The 10,206-nt window shown below is 44.4% G+C and overlaps 1 pseudogene; it reads left to right on the top strand.

The window, feature by feature from the left end:
* The first annotated feature begins 9,342 nt into the window (after positions 1–9,342).
* On the top strand, positions 9,343–9,462 carry LOC134937479 (5S ribosomal RNA; annotated as a pseudogene).
* Positions 9,463–10,206: the final 744 nt, after the last annotated feature.

Here is a 10,206-nt window from a genome sequence, read left to right as displayed (position 1 = left end):
CGCACGAGCGATTAATACGCTCCAAACCAACACCGGAATATTGCTATTTAAATACTCTTCCGATGGGTACCAAACACTACTGTATGACTCCTGTTAGACCCTTCCTACAATACAAAGAGGGATCCCTCCGTTTAGGGACATTCTATATTAACCAAACTTTCAGAATCTATCAAAGGGACCATGATCTATAAACTACGTTAATTGTGGAAATATGTAACGATTGGGTCGCACGCTACGACTACATACTCTTTACCGTAAATACGCATACCGATGCGAGCGGGTGCACGCATCGGCGGGTATGCGCTATCACGGGAAAGCGCACGCATGCGCAGCGCGGACCAGCGTGAGGTGCAAATATGGCAGCATGTATAGGGATATTTTTCTGACTTTGACAGTCCACCCTTTGGCAGTCAATAATAACTGCCACCTTCTAAAACATTTCAAAAGGAGAAAAATATATGTCAGGGGTTAATTCATTTCCATGGTTGGGTAGGGGAGGAGAGAGGAGTAGGTGTGAAGAGGGTATGACCTAGTGAGATAGCAGAAGCATGTGTGTATGAGTCCATGTTTGGGGGGGGGGGTCATGTATCATCGTGCCGTACGTGTTGTAAATCAAGCTTCGAGGTATTGCGAAGTATACATTTGAATTCCTTCTTATCCTGTGGTACAGGTCTGTGGATGGGCTGTCAAACTTTACCGAGCTCTTTTCGGATTTTTGAACAAAATGGGGAGCACATTTTAGTTGATGATACATGAATGGGGGAATATGTGATTGCTAATATCTGTGCCTGTATTCCCTATACTATGTGTGTTATTACCTGAGGGTTGTAGAGATGAAGGTGAAGAACACTTATGGAAAATGCAATGATATTCTATGTCAGGTAAATGTACATCTGTCGTTGAAGTTTTGTTCGGTATCAGTTGAAAGTCGTCTTCTTTGCGCTGTTTTGCTCCTTAGGCATGAGCAACAAGCTTTGTCAGTGCCATCAGATTTACAAAAAAATGTTGGGCTAGCGTGAGTTTAAAAATACTAGGGAAACTGGGGATCCATGGCAAAGTTCATCAAGTGTCCATTTCTCAAGTGGTCAAATCTCTTTTTTTGGTCCATCCGTTGTCTGTATAGCGTATCTTCAACTTCCTCGTCCAAGGGGGTCTTGTTATCTTGGAGAAAAGCAGAAAAACAGGTGAAAGAAACGGACCGTATAATCACATTTTCATCACATCCTGGTTTCTATCATTGGGTCATAAATCAAATCCAGGTTAATTACAGTTTCCTCACTCCTCAAACTCATCACTCTTGTACTTTGTTTGCACCTCATTAAAGCCTGCCCGCATCTAAATATCAATCCAATAGATATAACAACACCTAAAATACATAGGAGAAACTTTCCAACATCCATTATGACTCCTTGAGCCCAGTCTCCCAAACCGGAGAACCAATTTCGCGGGTTCAACCATGACACCCAACCAGTCAGCTCATTACCTACAGCAGCAAGAGTGAGATTGTGTTTTTGGCGAAATTCCCACTTCAATTGGAGAATATCGTCCATCTTTTGGTCTATGACCTCTACCGGATCCTCGGTGCTATTTGTGATATACGTGCAACACTTCACGCCGTACTGTGTTGCCAATGTAACACAATATCCGCCTGTCACTGCTGTGAGGTAATTAAGAACCATTCTATGCTGTACCAGTTCTGTTTTATAAGCTTGGAGTTCTCTTCCAGTGTATCTAAACGTGTCATCATACATTTCAGTGATATTATCTAACAAATTGGCGAGTGCGGAAATGTATCTATAATTCATCACTCCTCGAGCGGTGCAAGTGAAATCTAACGCCACTAGAACCTGAATCCCGGTGGATTCATGGATCAGATCAGAGGCCGGATGCTCTAACCTTTCTGACAGTTGTCTTTTAACGAGGTGCTCGTAATGAGTGTGAGTATAAGGAGCTTGGGCACCACGGTCTATGTCTTTCATTTTATCATGAGTTACAGTCATCACTTCAGGCAATACTTTTTCAATATAACACAATCCTTCAGAGTTTGGGGCAAGCCACTTGTACGCCTTTCTCCCGCATATGAAATAAGCATCATCGGGGAGAACATATGGGACGGAGTAGGACATTACCATATTACATACCTTCCAGGTGAAATCTCCTGACCCTAATTCTTCCATCTGCTTAATACACGTATCGGGTTGTACGATATGTGCACAGTATCCTGGTGATACTTCTCCAACTCTAGTAATCCTATTTCCTAAGGTATATCTATACCTGAAAGATTTTCCTCTACTGGCTATGTGGCGTACAAGCTCTGTATCTGTAGGCATTCTATCAGCTCTATGCGAGAAGGTCATGGTCAGGTTGCTCCATGACACTTCCCAATTTCCCGGCTGTCGGGGATTGGAGAGGTTGAAACATAAGAGGGACCTATCCACATGGTATTGGTGGAGCTTCAAACTAGGAGGGCTGGAGATATTAAACCTCCTGTCCACCGGTCTCCCACCATTTAACTCAAGTACCTCCCCTATCGCTAAAGGAAATGGTACTAGCCCTGATTTGCTATGACCCTGAGGTACTTGAGAGCATACCCAACAATCTGTTTTGTTTAATACATTACCCACTAAGGAGTGATAATCACTCAATGGATGCCGGTCCATATGGATATTAAAACTGGATTGGCATTTCTTTATGCACCCATCCTCAACCAAGTTGTTACAAAGCCTGCAGATACAGTTTTCTTCAGCTAACAATCCATCACAATTTCTTCTATCGGATCGTTTTCTGATACTCGCCTTTGCTTGTTGGTTAGGTTGATCTTGGAAAACTACGCCTTCATCATCATAATCGGAACCCGTTCCAGAACCTCTCTCGACCTCCATGGTACTCTCGCCGGAACAGACTGCTCTGGTTAACATCATGGTCAACAGGAAAATCCGGATCACAGTCTCTTGGGGCAAGTCCATCTTTGAGGAGGAAATGGAGAAGTATGAGAAGGGGGAAAAAGAAATTTCAAGGGAGAGGGGATGGGAAGTGGAGAAAAACAATAAAAGGGATTGGGGAGTCGACAACTGCTTTCGGTCTTCAAGGCTCAGGTGCCGCCTCAGTCCTCCTGGAACAGACACTCCAGTGATACAACCTCTACCGTCTGTTCCTTATCACGGGACTTCTCTGGATCAGCAACCTTCTTGCAGTGGGATGAATGGACCCAAGTCTCTCTCTCAGCAACCTTCAATGCTGTGGTGCTAGTCAATAAGACCTGGTATGGTCCTTCCCATCTATCAATAAGACAACCTTAGTTTGGCATAATTGCAACTTGTCTTTGGAAACCTTGTGTCCTGTGTCTGAAAGATGAAACAGGAGCTGTTTCGTATCCTTCAGGGATGCTTCCAGTGAATCTGAACACAGTAATAAATCATCCACATACTGTATCAATACTGATCCACTCTCTGTTTGGAAAGACTGTAAACAATCATGCAAAGCCTGAGAAAATATACTTGGACTATCTATGAAACCTTGGGGTAGTCGAGTCCACGTGTATTGGACTCCTCTGTATGTGAATGCAAACAAATATTGGCTGTCAGGGTGCAGAGGTACCGAAAAGAAAGCGGAGCAGAGGTCAATAACAGTGAAAAATTTGGCAGTGGGAGGAATTTGCATTAGGATGACAGCTGGATTTGGCACTACGGGGAACTGACTCTCAACTATTTTGTTAATCCCCCTTAGATCCTGCACTAGCCTGTAACCCCTCCCCCCACTCTTTTTAACAGGGAAGATGGGACTATTGGCAGTGCTGGACGTTCTTACCAGAATGCCCTGTTGTAGCAAGCGCTCTATTACTGGGTAAACTCCTAGCTCCACCTCTGGCTTCAGAGGATACTGTGGGATTTTTGGAGCTATCCTACCATCTTTTACTTGTACAACTACTGGAGCTACGTTTGCCATTAATCCAGTGTCCTGTCCGTCTTTTGTCCAAAGTGACTCTGGTATTTGAGATGTCATCTCTTCTACTTGGGAGGGAGTCCTATTTGTCATAGTGGTATGTGACATTAATTTTGACGGGGAGTCTAACATGTCTCGCACTTCCTGAGCGTGATTCTCTGGTATGTCCAAGAATACACCTTCAGGAGTACAATAAATGACGCACCCCATTTTACACAGTAAGTCTCTTCCCAGGAGATTGGTCGGTGCCGATGCAGCCAGCAAAAAGGAATGCTTGGTGTGCAAAGGCCCTATTGTAATCTCGGCTGGTTTGCTAACAGGGTAATGCTGGACTACTCCTGTTACTCCCATGGCTGGAATGGTCCTACCAGTGGTTCTCATGCCCACTGTCGAATTTATCACTGACTTGGCCGCCCCTGTGTCTACAAGAAAGTTTAAAGTTTTACCAGCTACATTGATTGCAATCTCTGGTTCACTTCCAAGACTGGCAATCAATTTAACCGGCTGCAGATTACAGGTATGGCCACACCCCTATTGGGTATGCTGACCCCCCTGAATCCCGCTGGCAGCAACTACTTGTGGGGGAGTTAGCTGGGAACTACCAGAGGCATGCCAATCTCTGTTCGGGGGGTATCTTTTTGTTTCCCCTGTATGTGGCTCAAAACTCCGCCTCTGTGGACCCTGCTCCCAATGTCTTGTGTTGTGTCGTTGTCTAGGGGGTTGAAAAGATCTTTGTACACTCTTTGTTCTACAGTCTCGTGCATAGTGTCCCTGTTTGTTACAAGAAAAACATGTTATTACACTTGACTTACCCACAGGATTCGGTGGTACATACGCAGGCTGCCTTGTGGTCAGCGCCTGTATACTTACTGACATCAACTTATCACTTTGCGACTCCCTGTGCCTAGTGATGTTTCTGTCGTGATCAATAGCAGCCTCTCTCAATGTGGACACCGACAGACCTCGCCAACATGGTTGCGTGGTCTGAACCCTAGCCTTTAATGTTTCCTTTAAACCATCCATCAGTACAGATACTGCTACTTCTTGGTGGTTTGGGTTGGTCTTAATGTCTTCTATACCAGTGTATTTTGCCATTTCTAATAGTGCCCGGTGAAAATATTCTGTTGCCGTTTCGGACTCTTTTTGTCTAATGGAGAATATTTTGTTCCATTTAACAATGGCTGGGAAATACTCCTTTAGCTGTAAATTTATCCTTTTTACGTTATCTTTGTTGTACACATCTGAAAGCGGTACATCTTTATCTAGTCCACAATCAGCCAAGAATTGAACTGAGTCGACATTTGAAGGTAAACAAGCTCTTAGCAGTATCTGCCAATCTTTGTGGTTGGGTTCTACAGTGTTCCCTAGATCCCTGATGTATTTTTGGCTAGCAACTAAGTCTTTCCTGGGGTCAGGAAATTCGGACACTATGGTTCTTAATTCCATTCGGGAAAATGGAGTGTACATGGCAATGTTCCTTATGGGAGTGGCTCCTGATGCATCTGTTTTCCCATTGGGGACTGCTATTACTCTAACAGGGTTAACTCTAACAACCTCATTCTGTGTAGATTCTACAGCTTGTGGTGAAATTGTTTCGGTATAATGCATGGTGCCGTACTTACCCGTTGACACGACCTCACCTATCCCTCCGCTAGGGGCCTTCACTAATCTCGTGAGTGGTGCAGTTCCTACTGTGGTTTCTGATATGGTGGCCGCTAGAGAGAGTGCTGAAATTGTTGCCGAATCGTCTTCTTGATCACACTCCTGAGGAAAGTTCAGAACAGGGTACAACTTGCACGGGTCAATAATTGCATGGGTTACTTGGTTAACATCATTAACATTTACAAGGTTGCTAAGAGTTTGTGTTTTACGCCCCAGTGCATTTTTCTCCGCAATCAACTTCTCTCCTGCAATGTATGGTGGAGGCGGGGCTGTGGCTATCAGTTTCCTGACAGCCCCAGATCCCGCCGCCAGAGCCAACCCTCTCTGTATCTCACCTTCCTGTTGCCATAACTGTAAATAATCATGATGCTGGATTCGTCTCTTTGTTGATTTTATGAGACATATCCTCCTCCTTAAATTTTGTAACACTTCTGGACTGAAGCTACCTATTCTTGGGAATTTCTCCCTGTCTCGTACAGTCATTCTCTCCCATTCATCACATAAAACCTCTGTGTGACTTCCATATTTCTCACACATGATGTACCTTGCCGACCCAACTGGTCGGTTCTCTGAATCAACCCGAACCGAGGTTGATCGCCCCCTACCTGAACAACTGGCCCCCATAATCTGCAGGTGTTGCTTACTACTCCTTTGATCTTTATATCACGGTCTTCAGCGAACCCTTACAGCAAACCAAATTATTCAAAATAGGCCGGCGGTGGCGGTTTACCGAGTACCCCACTCACTCGCCCACCTCGACCAATACGACCTGATCACACCGACATGGTGCTGGCGTACTCGATACAGGGCCCTACCAAAAACCTTCTGTTTACTGGAACATATGAGGGTTACCCGCAGGACACTTACTCTTTCCAGTAAAGGTGGGGTTGCTGGATAGTTCCTGAGTGACCAGCGAACTTCCCTTTAAAAATAAAAAATTACACAAATCACGTCAGAGTGTACAACTAGCGTTTATGACTTTTGTACGCAAAATGATACTAGTCAGGTTTACTAATGCACACAATGACGTGCGGTACAATCGTTCAGTACATAAGCACTACCTGTTATGTACTGAGAGATCAGTGGAATCGAAAATTTCGGCTGCGAATTCCTTCAGCCAGAGCTTATATGGCCTATATGGGTTCTGCACCAACCCCCGGGGTTGTGCCTCTTACCTTTATAGCGGACCTCTTTGTCTCCTTATGACCTCCTGGTCTTGTCTGTACGACCTCCTGGTCTTGTCCTGGTCCGCTATACTCTAATGCTCAAATATTATGTTTAACCAGGGATGCCTCCCTAGCCACCGTGTATGTCACTTACACGTATGTCCTACCCAATTTCTTTTTGGTTCAACCTCTAAGTTATATAAACTTATGTGATAAAAACACACTCACTCAACACATGTACACTTTCGTTTCAATATCTATTTCTGCGCAGAAATTTTCTTCAGCCCAGCTGTGTTACCAATTAGGAGCAGGATCTGTTAAACTAAATTTCAGATTTTCCAAAAATAGACTTGCGTTATTTATCGCCTCTTGCGCTATTTACCGCTTAGCGCTAACTATCGCCTTTGCGTTAATTATCGCTTTGCGCTAAAATTTCAACTTTTCGTGATTTGAGCTACGTGGGCGTAACCGGACGCTCCGTTGCGTAATGCACGCTGCGTGCGTCGGCCTTTGGATTGCGTACGCTAGTCTTTGTTAGAGACACGTGTACGCAATGCAAAGATCCACCGTAACACAATATACTTTTATCAATGTAGACGATCCCTGATCATCTACCGCGTACCCCACTGGCTTTGCCTTATCTCCCAGGCAAACCTGTGTGTTTCTCTACACTTTTAACTATTACCTCTATTCTTAAACTATAAAATAACAGCAAGTCTCTTTTAGCACTTTTCTATCAACTATAAAATTGGCAAACAGGATAGTGATATACGAAAATGAAAAAGAAATGCAGATATATGTATGCGTGCGTGTGTACGCAAGACAGAAGACAAATAAACAGTTGTTTTTTTTGTTTTTTTTTTAAAGACACAAGCGTTTTGTTCTTACCTCCGGTTCCCGGATTCCTTCAGCACTCTTTATCTAAGTGAAGCAGACGCTTATCCCGTCAGCACTGCGAGACAACCTCCCACCCTTTGCTGGGGGATAATGTCTGCTGATCTACCTAGTGCAGATATGTGAAGGACAGGACGAGCCCCCAATTGATAAAGCAGAATCTATTTATCTTATATATAACCCTTTATGAGGTCTAAGAACACTATACGCTGTTTACTTAAGAAGTACCGTAAGGGTACGTAAGTTGCGTAACGATCGCTCAGCCGTAGGCGAGACGCTCAAGCGTCGCGTTCGCTCACGGCCCAGAGATCACCAGACTGACACACTAGTGGCTACAGACAAACGTAATGATTCGCTATGGCGTAGCGGACGCTCGAGACCACGAGGAGATCACCAGCGGCGCAGACGCTCACAACGCTATACCTTGATATCTATGCCTTTAACAATGAGATACACAGAATACCTTAATGTGAATACAGGGTGTAAGTGCAACCTTGTGTAACCTGACTAACTACAAAGGTGCTTGAGCGTCACCGACGCTCAAGTGAACACAACACTATAGGAAATACACAGATACTGGTTTAGGGTCCAAAGCCTATTAACTGTATTATAACTAATATACTTGTAAAAAGGAATCACAGTACAAATGATACACTACAATATAACAGAGACTTCCTAACCAAATAACTACACTATAAAATACAATACAATACAATTAGAGATACTTTAAGGAAAATATGGGAGAAAGAGTAGAGAGAGCGAGAGAGAGAGAGAGAGAGATGAGATGAGATAGATGGCTCACAGTAAGACAATATGATCACGGAGAAAAACTTACGCATAAGGGGAAACGATCGCATGCGCCTGGACATCCAGCACCCGATTTTCAGCAATGAGAACCGTTGAAGAGTGAGGGCTGGATGTGGTCGGCCTGCCTATTTATGCCCCACACACAATGCAATCTAATGGTCCCTACAATCTTGTCGTCCATTGGACACAGGAATTCGGCTTCGCATCATAACAAAAGGTCATTGGGTAATTCATACAGGTGGGCTGTGACGATTTCAAACCGCTCAGGTGGGTGGGAAACTGGGTTTCCCGCCGCATACCTGAGTAAGAGTAAATAATAGTAATGGACATAAACTTCTTATGTCCATAACTATTCGCACGAGCGATTAATACGCTCCAAACCAACACCGGAATATTGCTATTTAAATACTCTTCCGATGGGTACCAAACACTACTGTATGACTCCTGTTAGACCCTTCCTACAATACAAAGAGGGATCCCTCCGTTTAGGGACATTCTATATTAACCAAACTTTCAGAATCTATCAAAGGGACCATGATCTATAAACTACGTTAATTGTGGAAATATGTAACGATTGGGTCGCACGCTACGACTACATACTCTTTACCGTAAATACGCATACCGATGCGAGCGGGTGCACGCATCGGCGGGTATGCGCTATCACGGGAAAGCGCACGCATGCGCAGCGCGGACCAGCGTGAGGTGCAAATATGGCAGCATGTATAGGGATATTTTTCTGACTTTGACACCATGATCAGTACACATTGGTATTTTGCCTCATAATTTCATCCATAGGACACCGTCGTGTATCATTCAGCATCCGTCTTGTTGTGGCCATCACCACGCCAGCGTACATCTGGAGGCATAACTTACATACAGCCATATCACACTGGAAACGCCCAAACATTTTTGGATCTTGGAAGCTAAGCAATGTTGCGCCTGGCTAGTACTTTGATGGGAGACCTCCTTGGAATATCAGGTGCTATAAGGATGGGTTACTCCAACTGTGGCTGGTTGCTTTGCCTACACAACACGGTAGTGTCTTTTTTTGTACACTTAATAGCCACTACTTACTGTATTTGTAGGTTGTGGCATATTGGTGGCTCTCTAGACTTCAACAGTTCTGGTAATAAATAACCACGGTTTTAGTCCATTCATTTGTATCGCATTGACTCAGATTTTCTTGCACTTGTGATTATGCATTTGTGTGGTTTTTTGTTTGCATGAGACTGCTGCGATTCGGGCAAGTTAATTGTTCTCTATATATTGTGCATGTTCTATTGTGATATTTGACACAAGAATGTGTAGCTTCCATTTAGGAACACCGTCATTTCCCCTCTATACTGGGCACAGCTTATCCTTAGCCAGAGCACATCCCGCATCCTCTCACTTTTACATTCCCTATGTCACTATTTGTATCTATGTTTGAAATCCGTTAGCCGGTGAGTTTACAACATGCTATGTCTCTCTTTCGCAATGGTCCATTGATAACAAACAGCTTACTCACACTGTGAGCTGTCACGGGGGGTGGTTTGTTTACATTTACAACAGTGCCCACACTCCTGCCGAGCGGTAACCAATGGACTTGTTTGAAGTCGCTCGCTGACAGCACAGAATTAGTTTGCTGTAGTTTGACACCTTTATGTCTTTATGGGTTCACTACGGCTGGCCAGCGGTCGGGCTCCCGGCGCCCAGCATACCGGCGCCGGGAGCCCGACCGCCGGCTGACCGACAG

Source organism: Pseudophryne corroboree, chromosome 6, assembly GCF_028390025.1.
Source record: "Pseudophryne corroboree isolate aPseCor3 chromosome 6, aPseCor3.hap2, whole genome shotgun sequence".
Taxonomy (NCBI): domain Eukaryota; kingdom Metazoa; phylum Chordata; class Amphibia; order Anura; family Myobatrachidae; genus Pseudophryne; species Pseudophryne corroboree.
The sequence above is the reverse complement of the archived record's forward strand: the minus strand, read 5'-3'. Positions and strand labels throughout refer to the sequence as shown.